General features: G+C 40.1%; 1 protein-coding gene across 1 annotated transcript in view; it reads left to right on the plus strand.

Moving 5' to 3' along the window:
• Positions 1-16,675, plus strand: part of negr1 (neuronal growth regulator 1) — a 553,533-nt gene that overhangs the window by 118,806 nt on the left and 418,052 nt on the right. The window lies entirely within an intron of this gene.

The following is a 16,675-nucleotide window of genomic DNA, read 5'->3' on the forward strand; positions in this document are numbered from 1 at the left end:
TTGGGTGGTTCACCATCTTACAATTGATATGACATTTTTTGATTACTTTATAGCATGTCGGATTTTTGCACAATTATTTTTTGTATTATAAAGCCTTCAATGGTGCAAGAGTTTTCCTGCATGATTTTGTTTCATTATAGCCACATACTGTTCCTTTTTCCTGAATTCTCACTCTGGTTGTATTAAGACAGACTACACCATCTGCCACAAATCTGTGAAGCAGCTTATCTTTTGTTTGCTAATTCTTTTTACAAATATACACTTTTTAAATGCTTAGTCATTTAATCACTACTCCTGAATTCATTCTTTTGTTCTCCAATTTTGACCTTTATCTGCAGTTTTCCATTTAACAAAAGTCCCAATATAATTTTTCCTAATGCATGGTAATACTACTTTAGGGTAATAACATCTTACAATATCTCTGTTTCCGGATGACCCATGTTGTTATATCCAGTGGATGATTTTATGTCATTTTTCCTTTTAACGAGGCTCTTCTCACAATTTTATCATATGACATCAGCAGGACAAGGTGGAAGGGGGTTATGGAGGAGGAACTTTGGGCTTTGGCTTGGGACATATGAATTGTGCCACTTTCCAAAATGTCATTCCCAACTTCAGAGAGTGAGTCCATTCACTCCTATTTAGATGTGGGCTGGAGTTGCGCCAAGCACTCATAATATGGCCATGTTGCAAAACAGATATCTGGCTGTCTGTTAAGCCTGCTTTCTTGATAAACTGCAAGGTGGAATTTCATTTTGAAAGCTTGGCTGAAGGGATTCAGTCCTGTGGGGCAAGCTTACTTAGCTGCAAATGGGACCTCTGGATTTCATTGAACTACAGTTACCTTTTTGAGCCTATAATACGTTTATCTTTCTTTGAAGTGGTGTTTCAATGCTTGCTTGTTTATTGATACGAGATGATCAGTTATTAAATATTTGTTTCAAATGGAGTACGAATGGCTGGGTTTGACAATTTTTGAGCTTGTAATAAGGATTTTTTTTTCAAGCAAATTTTGTTTGGCGGAGTTTGCTTTTGTTTCATGTGCATTTTGAATAATTGACAGTGTACATATATGGAATTGATTCTGTATCTATTGGACAGAAAATAGATTGGACTGGAAAAGCGCTTTAAAAGTTTAGTAGATGTTGGGACATTAAATCAATGAGAAAATCAGACCATAGGATACATTAAGTACATTAGTATCTGATTCTCTGACTGTTGACTGCCGATGACTGGATAAAGTACTAGGGAAAGTAGTCTAATGCTTCTAAACCAATTAAATAGTACTGATCAATTGAATGATCCTTTAACTTTTAAGGACAAAGTCTTTTGGTAAATCACTGCATTAATAACATATTAACTTTTCAGAATTATCTAATTATGATGGTTGAAGTTGGCAAGAGGTCTAAAACTCACTTGTCAAAAGGTTCCTGACACAACAGGAACCCTTAGTCAAGGTTCACAAACTGATTCACTTCACAAGATTCCCACAGCTTCAGGAATTCACTTACCTGTTTTGGAGTATGCACTTAAATCATGATCATAATGTTACTTTAAGTGCATGTCAAGTCACAATGAGCCATGTTTCCCAACATGGTGAAAATGGAAGCTGGAAGGAAAGGCCTGATAATTATAAGTTCGCAACTCCTCATGTTGTAACTGCTAGTGCAGATTTGCTCAGTGCCAGGAGAGGAAATCTAGCCCTGGACCCAGTTTTATGCAGCGTTTGCAGTTTGAGGCTATAATCCATTTCCTATGTTCTGTACATGCTATCTGTTTGAACTTCAAAATCCTGAATGTTCAACTTGTATCAAGAGCTCTTTAATGATTAAGCTTAGATCCATTAGTATATGTTGCCGATGATGGAATTAATGACAGCTCAGAATGATCAAATCATGAACATGTGTTGTACAGAAGAAAACCATTCAGGGCTGACCTGTAACTGCTAGGTCTTTGAAAGAGCTGCTCTATTTAGTCCTATGTCCCCAGCTTTTGTCTATAGCACTAGATATTCTTCAAGCATCTGTACTGATATTATTTATGGATAAGCTTCTACCCTTTCAGGTGGAGTGTTACAGATCCTCAAAACTTTCTGAATCATTTGACTTATCTCTTTACCTATTACTATGAAGTCAGACATCTATGGTATTTCTCAGCACAGTCTTGTCAAACTAGTCAAGTGAAATGTATGTCCAATTCCTTATTTGATCTCTGTTCAACTTACCTAAACGTATTAGTCTCAAAAGCTGATACAAAATAGATCCCAAGTTTTCTCATGGCTTTGTCATTATATGACAACAATAATATGCCCATTTTTGAATGCCTAATGAAATTAACTTCCCCCTTTACATTTTATAGTAACAGTACACCAAATTAACCAACCTTATCTGTAGGTCTGAAACAGCCAGAAAATATTCAGAATTTAAACGTACTATCCCAATCCCAGTTCAAGTGGATGTGAACCTTTTCTTTTGTATTTGTTTTTGCTCAGCTTTATCACATGGAGAACCTGATAATCCTCAGCACTTATGCCAGGATTGCACCTGCCAGTGGTACGATCAGTGTGTCAGAAACTTGGACTCAGTATCCCACGAAATGTATGCCAGAATACTAAGCAAATCCTTAACTCCCTTGCTTAACTGCTGTCCATCTGTGATTACCTCTCAGCATAAATCTAAGAATGAGTGATTCTTGTGTCAACTTGCAAACTTATGTTCACAATGAAATTAATTTATTTCACTAACCTTCAAATCCATGTTTTAGGATGGCATCACCGATTTTCCATTAGCTGCCAGTTTGAATTAATTTCTCCTCCTGTCTCTGTATTAACCATGGATATAAAATTCCAAAATGGAGGTTCCAATATGATACACATATTGTATGCATTCAACATCTGGGTGTCTTTCTTATGGCCAAATTATATCATTTGAGCCCAGCTGTAATCACAGCTAAGCACTCCTACTGCTGTCCTGGTAGAGATGAATTTAATTGGCATAGATTAGTGCTTCAATCTGAGTCGCCCTGGTCTTTGGGATGCTGCTGTGCTACACTAGTAATGCAAATATGCAGTGTGATCAGGGGAGCACTTTCAAACAATGTCATTTAAATACATAAATACAACTTTAGAGGAGAATCCAGTTTTTAAGATGAATAAAAACATAAATATAAGAAATATTTAACCCTGAGCAATAAAGTTGCCAACAACAGAGGCATGAACTACCCAGAGCACATCTTCATGATTAGGAGCAGCAGTCAACAAATCATCAGCTATGAACTTATCTCACAGGGCTTGATGTACCAATCAAGTGTTAGGTGACAACTTAATTAAATGTTGCTGACCAGATATCCCAACCCAATCTAGTCCCATTTCCCAGCACTGGCCCATATCCCTCCAAACCCTTCCTATTCAAATACTCTTCCAGATGCCTTTTAAATGTTGCAATTATACTACCTCCACCACTTCCTCTAGTAGCTCATTCCATACATGCACCACCCTCTGCGTGAAAAAGTTGCCTCTAAGGTCCCTTTTATATCATTTCCCCTTTCACCTTAAACCTATGCCCGCTAGTTCTGGATTCCCCCACTCCCAGAAAAGGGACTTTGTTTATTTACCCTATCCATGCTCCTCACGATTTTATAAACTTCTGTGTGGTCACCCCTCAGCCTTCGACGCTCCAGGGAAAACAGCCCCAGCCTGTTCAGCCTCTTCCTATAGCTCAAATCCTCCAACCCTGGCAACATCCTTGTAAATCTTTTCTGAACCATTTCAAGTTTCACAAAATCCTTCAGATAGGAAGGAGACTAGTTTTGCACACAATATTCCAAATGTGGCCTAACCAATGTCCTGTGCAGCCACAACATGATTTTCCAACTCCTATACTCAATGCTCTGACCAATAAAGGAAAGCATATCAAATGCCTTCTTCATTATCCTAGCTACCTGTGGCTCTACTTTCAAGGAGCTATGAACCTGCACTCCAAGATCTCTTTGTTCAGCAACACTCCCGAGGACCTTACCATTAAGTGTATAAGTCCTGCTAAGATTTGCTTTCCCAAAATGCAGCATCTCGCATTTCTCCTTGAAGGATTCAGAAGGATTATGGGAAGTTGACCTTGATTTTGAAATTGCTTTGAAGGTAGCATTACATCCAGATATGTCAGAGAAGTCATGATGTTATATCCCAATTTTACACTGGTTTTATGGATGTTTTTGTGAAAATTTCTAGATGTAGATATGGTAGAAATCCAGAAATTACATTCAGTCTGATCAGAGAGAAGAGGTAACAGCTAAACCTGTTTTAATATTGGACTAAAAACAAAGACATTGAAGGCATTTATTCCCTTATCTGCACCTCCCCACACGGCCTTCCCACAGGTTAGAAGTGTCACACAGTCATTTGAATCTCCTGCAACTTCACTTTGTTCCATGTGTGATAACTCCAAGGTTGAAGTGAGATGAGGCTACTGTACTCTCTTGATGATCCTGCACTGAGTGGTGCTACAAAGTCTGTTTTCATATAGAAACAGAATCACTATGAGTTGATGTAAAACGTGAATTGTGCCATTTGTCTATTGCTTAAAAGTGTTTGGGTGATCAAGAGACTTAAAGCACAAGAAATGTTAAGAATTTTGAAGAACTACCTTTTCAGTTTAATATTACTCCTTGAATCTTTAATTTGAACAATAGGAATCAATGCATGACAAGGCTTAATCAGTAAATTATTTGTTTTATTTGGACCATTAAGTCCATTGAAGTTAAGTTAAACAAGAACTTCATTATTACCACAGAATGTATTGACTTAGATTGATATCAGATTCTTGTCAGTTGTGGTAACTTTTGTCTTTCTCAGGTAGCTTAGACGATCTTTTGGGATATTTCTCCACTTCAGTGAAAGCTTTGAAGTCAACGACTTTCTAGTTCTTTGCCATACTGTTCGTGGAAAGTTGACAGACTGGATTAGTGCTACATCCTACAACTTAAGTTCCAACTAGTTGGAACGAATACAGAAACCTTTGTTCCTGTCCTTGGTAACAATCCACAAGGATGTGGGTTGGACAACTTCAAAGTGGTCACCAATGCAGAGTAAGAGGGGAGAAACAAAAGGCAAGATTTGTGATATGATGGAAGGCAAAAGAAGTTAAAAAACAGAAGAGATGATGGAACTATGGAAAGAGGATGGTAGTGAGACAAGTTTTAAATAACACTATCTAGAGGATATATGAATGGAAAAGCAGGGACATCACCAACTAATGCTATCAAAAATCAAAAGAACATGAAAAAGAGTAGTACATGAGGCTAGAGATTATGAATTGAAATGGTGGACCTTGGTATTAAGTTCAGAAGGTTATAAAATGACTAACCAAAAGACAAGGTGCTGTTATTTGAAGTTACATTGAGCTTCACTGAAAAGTCCAGGGAGTGGAATAGAAAATTAGAAGACACTTGGGGCCACATTTACAAACTAACTGGGGATACTCTGCAGAACAGTCACTCAACCTGCATTTGGTTTCCAAGTGTACAAGAAACCTTACTGTTAGCTCTTAATTCAGTATACTAAATTGAAAGAAGTACAAATAGGTGGCTGTTTTGTTTGTATGGAGTGTTTGGGACCTTTGGCAGTGAGTGTGGAAGAGGTAAAAAGGCAAATATGACAGCTTCAGTGATTGTTTGGGAATATATCATGGGAAGAGGTAGGGATATTGGGAGTTATTGTAGAATGGACCAGGGAGTTACAGAGGACACAGTCTTTTGAAATGTGAAAAGGTGAGGGGGAGTGGTGTTTGGCACTAATATGGTGCAAAGATGGTAGAAATGGCAGGGAATGATCTGCTGAATGTGAAGACTGGGGCATGGATGGTGAAAACAAGGGGAACATGATCATGATTTGGAAGGTGTGGTGGAAGACCAAGAAAGCAACTTCAGGCGAGGAAAAAGAACACTCACCAGAAGTACTGGTATGGAAAAGTGCATCATCATAAAGAGAGTGAAACTGGGAGAATTGATTAGAATCCTTACAAAATGTTGAGTATGTAAAAGTGTTGTCAATGTAGCTGGAGTTAGTCAGAGGACTTACAGTGGATATTGGTTTACTTGGTGTGTTTCACTCTCCACCAAAGCTGCCAGATCTGTTATTTCCAGAATTTCTGTTTAAATTTTAGATTTCTAATATCTACAGTTCTATTCTGATCTATTTGTCAACTACATTCTGACATTCAGTTACATAATTCAAAAACCCAATGCCTGATTGGGTATGTTCGCTGATGACGCCCAAATCTGGATCACCCTTCACTTCTCTCAGTTGTTCCTTCATACCTGATTTCAGACACTGTTTGTTTGCCATTGAGAACTAAATGAGTGGATATTTCCCACAAATTGTTTCCTAGTCACCAGCTTCATGAGGCTGAGGCTGAACCACACTACTTAAAGCCTCAATATCATATTTAATCTTGAGATAATGTACTTATCACTTTTTTGTAACATTGTCTGTTCAATCCTGCCTCAGTTGATTTGCTGTTGAAATATTCATACATGCCTTTGACTAAACTCGTTTCCTGCAATGGTGACCTGGCTGCCCTTTCACAGTCTACCTTCATAAAGTTAAGATTATCCCAAACTCTGTCACTTCTATCCTAACTCAGTTAGGCAAGTTATGTTCACTCATCACCCTGCGTGCTCACTGTCCTGCATTGGCCATGATGGCTTACCTGTGACTTGGTGTTATTCTTTATTGATAACACATCAAGAAATGTTGTGAGATATTTTACTGCTAAACAAGCTACGTAAATACATGTTATTGTTGTGAGCTATTATAATGAGAATGAATAGGACATGGACCTGCTTGACTGTAGCTGTATCCACATGATTTATTATATAGTTAATAAAAATATGCAATGAACAAAAATGCGATTTTTGCAGTGTCAGATTTTGGCATTTTCGAACTGGGAGGTGAACTCTGTGGGAATAAAATTTATTCTGGGTGTTTGCTTTATCATCTTTCAATTTTTTTGTGTGTTTTGCAACTTATTGATGTATGTTGTGATTTAACTCTAAGGCAAAAAAAAATGGGCTCAGAGCAGGCTTTAGGATACTGAGGATGGGGAGATCTTATTAGAACTCAACAATTTCAGAGATAGATCGAAATTCATGGGCTCTAACTTGGTAAAATTGACTATATACCCAAAGGGACGATACTGCTGAATGAGCTCTGCAACAGAGGAATGAGAAGGCTAATGATATAGAACAGCAACATAAAGTATATTTTGTATTCTCCACAGCTGTTCAGATTCTCTAAACAACAGAGGAAGTATTTAGCTAAAGGTCTAATAATTGTCAGGGCTGGGAATGGGGCAATGAAGCAGACCAGTACTCAAGCAGTAACACTCTTGCATGAGTCAAAAGGTTGAAGACTGGAGTTCCATTTAAGAGATTTGAGCACAAGATTTAGGATGACACAGTAGTACATATTGAGGGAGTGCTTCATTGCTGGGAGGAGTCATGCTTTAAATGAAACATTAAACTGAAACCCTTGTGACTTGACCTACATTTATTAATCAATCAATGCCATTAAAACAGATTGTTGGGTCATTATCATATTACTGTTTATGAAACCTTGATATCATGCAATTCGATTATCATATTTCCTACATTACAACAGCAACACTTCAAAAGATTTTCAGTGACTCTAAGGCATTTTCAGACATCCTATACAGGTGAAAGTTGCTATATAACAGCAACATCTTTTTCCGAGCTTCTTTTTGATGATAGCTCCTTTCATATTTATACAATTACCAAAGAGACGAAGTAAGGGTTTGTTAAGAAATCTACAGTAAAAGCTTGAAGCCCATATTCCAGTAGCAGCATAGGATAATATATTCAATTAGGCACCATTGCTCAGCATCACAATGGCCCCTGATTGCTAGCATCCTCAGCTGTGCGGCCTTCTGGTGCTATCCCTTGTTGGCCTTCTGATCATTGCTGCACCTCTCCCTGGACCAGCATCTGCTGATCCCTCTGCACCAACACAGCATCAAAAATCACTAGGTGTACAAGACCTATCCTGTCTGCCTGAAGTGAACTGCCATCCAGAGGCCAGCAAAGATCTGGTGACCATTAAAGATCTGATCAGCACAGTTACTTTGGCCGTCCTTCCTGAAGGGCGAGTACTATGGACCTTTTGTTGTGCATCAACCACACCTTGGTTTGCGCCAAGCCCACTGTGACCAACTCTTACTTCACCCTGGTCTCCAGCCACCTCTTTCAGCTATGCCCTTGGATGTTCAAGGAGCTAATAGCTGCCACAATACCAGAAGGCAGGGCACTCCATCAGATATCACACCCAGATACGGGGCTACAGCTGATTCCTCAGGTAATTGATTATAAGTACTTGGCCAACAAGGCTCCTTAAAGGAGTCTTGGTGAAAAGGAAAGGGATTGACTTACTCAATGTTCAAATAGCTTGTAATCATCACAAAAAAAATTGCAGGTGTGTGCATGGTTCCAGGGAGTCTGCAGTGAATCAAACATCCACATATAATCAGGAGAAAGTGAGGACTGCAGCTGCTGGAGATCAGAGTCAAGAGTGTGGTGCTAGAAAAGCACAGCAGGTCATTCAGCATCCGAGGAGCAGGAAAATCGATGTTTCAGGCAAAAACTCTTCATCAGGAATGAGGCTTGTGGGCCGGGGGTCTGGGAAATAAATGGGAGGGGGGTGGGGTTGGGGGGAAGGTGTGATAGATAGAAGAAGATGAGGGAGAAGTTGCCCAAAACGTTGATTTTCCTGCTCCTCGGATGCTGCCTTTACCAGCACCACTCTAATCGAGACTCTGATTTCCAGCATCTGCAGTAACCACTTCTGCCCGTAAGTATACTAATGTCAAGCTCCTGATGTGTGAGGAACCAGAGCTGTGTAGCCACTGCCATGTGATTACAAAGGCGATGCACCTGCTGAAAATGACGTTCAGTGCCTGGATGGATTTATGAGAACCCTTCATGTGAGTTAAGGGATACATCTTATGGTGCTCTGTACTTTACACTAATTGGCTCTCCCAATTAGAGTAACACTGAAGGAAGAGGAGGATATAATTAAGCACTCTGAAAAAGACAACTTTTGGAGGAAAGCTAACACCAGATTGCTAATGGAAATGTACGTCCGGCAAGGATAGATACTTGTATTTTCCATGCAACTCACCTTGCCAGACAGGCCAGCGGACTGAAGTGCTTGTTGCACCCTATCCCATATTGGAGCAACCATCCTCTGGCTGCTGCCATCCTTGGTGACTTTCTGCCGTATTTTCCTGGTAAGGCCTGTTGACCATTTTCTCCCATTCACTGGGAAGAATGATTCTCTCCATTCCCTGCTGCCTGCAGCAGCAACTCAAATGAGAATTCAACAAAACTTGCTACAATAACCCTTCACTCACTCCAGCCATTACTTATCAAATTCCCTGTTCAACACATATTTCCTTGTCCTCTTTCATTTCTTTCTCTAGCTATGGGATGTGGTTGTGGCCGATAAGGCCAGTATTTGATGCCCATCCTAATTGCCCTTGAGTGGCTCGGCCTTTTATGAGTCAAAGACATTGTTGTGTGACTGAAGCCACGCCTCTCATAGATCAAACCAGGTAAGGACAGGTTTTAAAACACTTTTTCTATGATGATCAGTGCTGGTCCCAATTACCAGCTTGAGTTCACTGAATTTAAATTACACAGAATGCTTCAATGGGATTTGATCCCAGGTGCCCAGATCATGACATGGTTTACTAGTCCATTGACATTAACACCATGCCATTGGCACCCTTTTATCTATCCTCCTTGTGTACAACTGCAGGAAGGCTGCTGAGTTCACTTAAATGTAAGGCCTGCCAGTGTTTCCGCCTGCTTGCCCACCTGTTATTGCCTGGATCTCCATCCCTGCTGGTCATTCATTAGCTGCATACAGTAATATACCGGAGGAGATCCTGTCAATTGAATGACTGTGACCCATATTGAACCCTGGGACTTGCTTTCTTTTGGTAAAACTTTAGACTTTAGACTCTGAATGCAAAAAGTTAAATTCATTATCTCCTTAGGGTAAATGACAACTAAACCATTCCAGTTCACTACAGGAAGTATGTTTTGTTGCTTCACCGTGTTTTGAGCCAGTGTGAATTGAGTAAGAATCTCTACAGGAGAAAGAAAAAGGAGTTTAATTCTCTTTGGGCTCTTAGGAGGCATGTGTGTCCTTTGCCATCTGACAAATCTTATCAACATATGCTCACTGAGAAATCTCCTGTTTGGGTCACCTTTGAGAACAAAGGGCCTTTCTTATCTTTGAGAAGTTGGCATAAAGTTGATTTCACAGGAGAGCTTTGCTATTTCCCGTGGGGGACAGTAGTCCGCAGTGTATTTCTGTGCTGGATAATAGTTACAACAAAGCATAAGGTGCGACTCTCCCTGTAGGGAGAAATTGAGGTGCAATTTGCTTGATCTCTTTGGAATACCAGCTGAAGCAAGGAAAAGAATAGTCGAACTATGACCTGAGAATTCAATAGGACAAATCTTGTGAAAATGAACAGAGCACTTAATTGATTCAAGGACAAAGAGATAATAAATCCCAGAGTAAGATATGCAAAAACTGAATCCAGAAACCTAATGCCAGGTTGTATTCAAGTCATGTATCTGGAACATAAACTACAATGTAGGTCAAAATCAGAAAAATATTGACCTGGATGGAAGTTATTTCACACAATAGTTCGTGAATATGATGAAGGAGATTAGATTAGATTACATTAGATTAGATTACATTACAGTGTGGAAACAGGCCCTTCGGCCCAACAAGTCCACACCGACCCGCCGAAGCGCAACCCACCCATAACCCTACATTTACTCCTTACCTAACACTACAGGCAATTTAGCAAGAATAAAAATTTAAAAACAATACTGAGTTGGTGTTCAGAGCAAAGATTTTGGGGTGGGAAAACCAGAATGAGATTAGAATATAGTGATCAGCTTGTCTGTCATACTACTGACTTTCAACTGGTAGGTTTTTATGAATAAGCATAAACACTTTTGGTTTCGATAGCAGAGTGAAAGGTATAACTGCAAAAATCCACCCGTTCAGACAAAGCTTGGCTTACTCCCTGGGAATAAGTCTCCTGAAAAAAATTACAACAATCACACCCTCCTGGAATAATAATATATAAACATTAAGATATAAAATATTAATAATAAGGATCCATTAATAAAACCAAAGTAACTAATACAGCAAGATCTCTTATCATGAGTGAAAGAAGTGAGTTAACCGTTTGACTGAATGTCAAAAATGTAGGAACCATACTTCGCTATAGTATGAGCTGAATGGTTCTGTTAACTCATTGAGATATGTAGCCACCTTTAAGAATCTATAGAATATGGCATTATAAATGGCATATGTACTAGATCCATAAACTTCATGATCAGAAATCCACGAATTCCCATTTCTCTACAAGCTGGAAACAAATGGAAAGTGAAAACAAACAACATTCAACTATCTCTCTCCCCTTAGGATCAGAGACACAGCTATAGTCACCCATGAACCAGAATCAAGAGTCCCTTTTCAGTATCAGCCTCCTGATGATGACAGTTAGCAGCTGCAGGCATACAGAGAAAGAGCCCCATGTGCTTTGCTTGCAATCACAGGAGCCAAGCATCTGTCAGCATGGAAAGAACAAAGATCCTGCAAATGCAATATCGAGAAAATAACTATAAAAAGTTATAAATAACCTCTGTTAGCAAAACAAAAATGGAAATTATTACACATAAATTAATCAAAAAATCAACTCTTGCAAAGAAATGGCATGATTAATCTATCCTTACATTACTAACAAATTAACCAACCCAAGATTTCCTTAAAAATGGCACGACAAAGCAAAGAGCTAAACAATCTGAAATCAAATTTAGTATCAGGAAAGCAGAGCTATTCAATAGCAAGCAACTTGTCAAAGCTTTCAATTAACTTTGGAGTATGATATTCTGGTGGGTATGTCATCAGTTATGTGGGGGCATATTCTGGAAGAGGTAAAGAACTAGTCAGCTCTGCATCATCACTAGGTAGGAACTGATCCTATAGACAGGGACGTCAGTCCTGGTTGGTGGGTCAGAGACCTTGGTGAAAATGGAGTTGGGTAGGGGGAACAATAACAGCCTAATCTGGGAGTGGATGATGAAGATGAGAAACTTTGTGGGGAGCTGAGTATTTTGAAATGGTGCAGTGGTGTGAAAGAATTAATAGAGAGGATTTCCTTAAGCACCACCCACTTTGATGTTATGAAATAGATTTATGGGCAGATTGGGATCTCAAAGAAGTAATACATCTAGATATCTGTTATATCAATGCAACCTGTAACTAGTTGCTAATGTTTAATAAACTACAAGAACTTCTTCTAGTTAGACCAAAAAGTTGTTTTCCTCTCTCACAATAGACTGCAAACTCTGTAGCTTCCTACTCTTGAAGAGGAAGGTGGCAGCAAACCTACCCCACGCTGAGGTGCTGATTTGTTTTGACCGTACACAAACATGGTAAGCACGAGAATGGATTTCATTTTGCTGACTCCTACAGCATACTGAATTGTTGTGTGGGGTCTTCAGATTCAGCTAAAGTCACCTGCTCCTACAGCACAGTCAGTGCAGGTAAGAGCTGAAGCTGAAAGAAATCTAAAGTAGAAATCCTTCTGGCAAGATTCAATAAGATCTTGTAATCTTGTGAGAGACATGCTGCAGTAAAAAAGTTCAGAACTCCCTGAAGAAGGAAAATTAATAACTCCAAAGCAGAGGTGTATTGCATAGATGTGGTCTGCAGGAGCAGCCTTGTGTGAGTGTTCTGCTGGAATGGACTTTGAGTCTTCATAAGTAGAGTTTAAAGTCACTAGATGGCAAATCAAAACTTCTTCCATTAAAAATGGTGCAATAACTGGGTGGGAAAATTGAAAGTAAGAAAAGTGCTTTTAGCTCACATCGAATGTTGTGGCCATATTGAGTGGGCACCACAAAGAATAGCTACAGCAAGGCAAATCAAAGACCATAAAAGTAATTTAAACTGAGGTGGCAAACCTGTGGATCTTAAAAATCCAGTGTTAAAGTAAAAAGGTGCAGATTACAGTGTTAGCTTCTTTGATTTACTGGAAAAGAGAATGTTTGGAGAATTCATTAAAGCTGCAGAAAAGATAGGAGATCATTCATTAAAAGAAAGTTGAAGATGGGATTTACTTATTTCAAAGCCAGAAAGCGAGAAATGTTCATGAAAAATTGTGGAAGAAGCAGAGTTCAACTCTTAAAGCTTCAAATAGCAGGAGTCATTTTGTAAAACATTGATTAAAGCCATACGTAGCTGTTTCACTCAGTCAAGTCATTAAGGAAACATGAATCATTTATTAAGGTTTTGAACAGCAACATTCATTAAAGGTGAGAATCTACTCATTTAAAGTGTGGAGACATGGGAGGTCACATTTGAGGTGGCTATTCATTCCCAGGACCTCCGGTTAGCTTGCAGTTCTCAAATATTAGATGTGGAGTGTAGCAGCATTCTCTGTAATTTTTCTTCATTCTGCATGGTATTGTTAGATAAGCAGCTGAAGAAAGAAACCTGCAGGTCTACAGCGAATGAGTACAGGAGCAAGACTAACTGAGCTCCTTTTGCAGAGAATCCACAGGGATATAATGAGCTGTATAGCCATTTGTGTTTGTAGTATTGTAATATATTGCCTTCACACATCTGCTCCTAGTACATTTCTCCTTTTTTTTTGCATTTCCTTCACAAAATCCACTTTTACCCTGAAATGACTGTCTATCTGAACCAAACTGAAACAGTACAGCTGAGCATGCACTTTGCACTAGCTGTGAAACTTCTGGAAGTGCCAATCCTGCTGCAGCATGATGATTGACATGCACACTGTGGAGAATACACCATATGGTGTTTCAAAGAGTCTGCAATCGGTCAGTCAACTATGATCTGTGTGTTGGTGAACCTGGCTGGATAGATGTGAAGTTAGGTAACTGCTGCCACAGTTACATTCACGACTACACAGAGACTCAAACAAATGAATGTAATACAAAACTTGATAATGCATATACACTGTATTACCATCTGTGCAACCAATGTGCCCTCAAAAGGCTTTTCTTTTCCTCCTGCTGCCTTAGTGTTGTCCCAGGTTCTGTAGCTGGGATGGAGAGACAAAGCATCTAATGGTCCTGCAGATTTGGTTGTGCAGTTTGTGTCTGAATGGCTCAGAAATGCTGAGGGTCTCCTTTCCAGAGGCAAGTGAATATTACAAATGTATAATAACAATAGCAAAACAAAAAGGCTTGAGAGAGATTTGCTGTATAATGATATAATGGTCTGAAAGAGTTAATAATGAAATATGCCTTAAGCACCCTTCATTATGATGTTGTCATGTGGATTTGTGAGTTGAGCAGTTTAAGATATTGAAGGAGTGTGATCCAATATTCAGAACCTCCTTGTAGTCTCTCGAACAATGTCTGACATAATCGTGTAACTAGCAATATGAAATACACTATTTGTTCAATGCAAGAAACTCATCTAGCTCGATCAGTTAGTGAGTTTCCTCCACCACATTAGATCAAGCAGGTCTGTAGATTTATACATTTAAAGATAATGGTGGCAGCAAACCTATCCAAGAGTGAGGTGCCATTTCAGTTTGAGTGCATGTATAATTATAAGCAGATAAGTGGAGAGGTACAGACACTTGGAGGTTCAGATCCTACAACGGCAGTTTGAAATTCGATAGTGTAAAAATGTTTTATTCCCCAATACCCACGTCCATTTGCTCAAAAACAAAATCACCAAATGAAAGTACTAATTGTTGTTGTCAGCATTTGTTGCTACTTCAATCGATTAGAGACAGGGCCACCTGGAAGATTTTGAAATAGATTCCAAATGGGGAATCACTTCCCAGACTCTGTGGATTTTAAAAATTTTATCTATTGGATTGACTTAATTTATGGCTCTGGCAGCTCATAATTACTTTATCCTCTGGCCCTCTGACCTTCTGTCATCTCTGAGGTTATGTTTCACAGACGCTGCCTTCCATTCTAAAATGGTCTTAATTCATGTGTGACCCTTGAAAGTGAATAAGTCAGGCTATGCCACTATAGAGAGCATCAGTGTCAAGCCATATCCAAATGTGCTCACAGCTGAGTCCATCTTTAATTCCTTTACTTTGCTTACAGTGATTAATTGGTTCTTTTATTCTGTCACAGCAAAGTTGATTTCTGTTTGTAATAATGAGGTTGTGAAATTGAAAGTTTGTAGGATTTGTCCTACTGTATAAAGTTTTACTGTGGCTATTTTGGAATTTGCAGCTGTCTATTCTGGTGCTGTAAACTTTACTTTTTCTTTAAAGAAAAACTTTCCTGTGCTATTTTTGAATGGCTTCCTGTAATTTCTTTCAAAAACAGCTGGTATAAGCCCCTTACACCTTGGCACAGATGAGTAGACAGCAGGACACTGGAAGATCATGGCAAACCAGGCAGGTAGCATCAGGAGGTGGAGAAGTCAACTCCTCGGGTGTAACCTTTCCACAGGACCAGGGTGGGGGTAAGGGGAGATGCAGAGAAGGGGTTGGGGTTCTGGGTGGGGAGGGGGCAGAGTGGTGAGGTCATGATAGGTGAACACAGATAGGGGTTTCGGCCTGGTTTGTCAATGGGTGGGATCAATCCGGTTGGTAGCTGGAAGGAAGAGTCAATTGGAGGAATGGAAGGGAGGAGGCGGGGCTGGAAAGGGAGTCGGGGGATGGGTGGGTAGGTTATTTGAAATTGAAGAACTCTATGTTGAGTCCTCCAGGCTCCAGGCTGCCCAGGCAGCCAATTTGCGGTCTGATTCACTGTGGCAATAGAAGAGGCCGAGGATGGACATATCGGAGAGGGATTGGAAAGGGGACTTGAAATGAGCGGTGACTGGGAGGTCAAGCTGGCCCTTATGGGCCCGGCTGCGAATCTCTGCAAAAACGTTTTCTTAGTTTACGTTTGGTCTCCCCCAATTAGAGAAGATCACATCAGGAGCACCGAATACAGTAAACTAAGTTGGAGGAGAGGCAGGTGAAACTCAGAGGTTGGTGGGGAGAGTGGCATGAACCAAGGATTGGCGAAGGGAATGGTCCTTGCCGAAGGCAGAGAGGGGTGGGGAGGGGAAGATGTTCTTGGTGATGAGGTCTAAATGGAGTTGGCGGAAATGTTTGAAGATGATGTGTTGGATGCGGAGACTGGTGGGGTGGTAGGTGAGGACGAGGGGGACCCTGTCTTTATTGTGTTTTTGAGGGGAGTGGGTTTAGGGCAGAGGAGGGGTGAATGGAGGAGGTGTGGTGGAGGGCCGTCTGGATGACAGAAGGAAGAAAAGCATCTTGTTCAAAATAGATAGATATCTGGGATGCTTGGGAGTGGAATGTCTCCTCGTCTGAGCAGATGCGACAGACACAGAGGAGTTGGGAAAACAGGGTGGAGTTTTTGCAGGTTACCAGGTGGGGGGAGGTATAGTCCAGGTAGTTGTGGGAGTCTGTGGGTTTATAGTAAATGTCAGTCCGTAACCAGTTCATGGAGATGGAAACGGAGAGGTCAAGAAAGTGGAGGGAGGTGCCCGAGATAGACCACGTGAATTTAAGGGCTGAGTGGATGTTGTTGGCGAAGTCGATCACCTGCTCCAGTTCAG

The sequence above is a fragment of the Chiloscyllium plagiosum genome, unplaced genomic scaffold (genome assembly GCF_037043375.1).
Source record: "Chiloscyllium plagiosum isolate Xiang-an unplaced genomic scaffold, Cpla_swu_hap1 HiC_scaffold_9, whole genome shotgun sequence".
Classification (NCBI taxonomy): Eukaryota; Metazoa; Chordata; class Chondrichthyes; order Orectolobiformes; family Hemiscylliidae; genus Chiloscyllium; species Chiloscyllium plagiosum.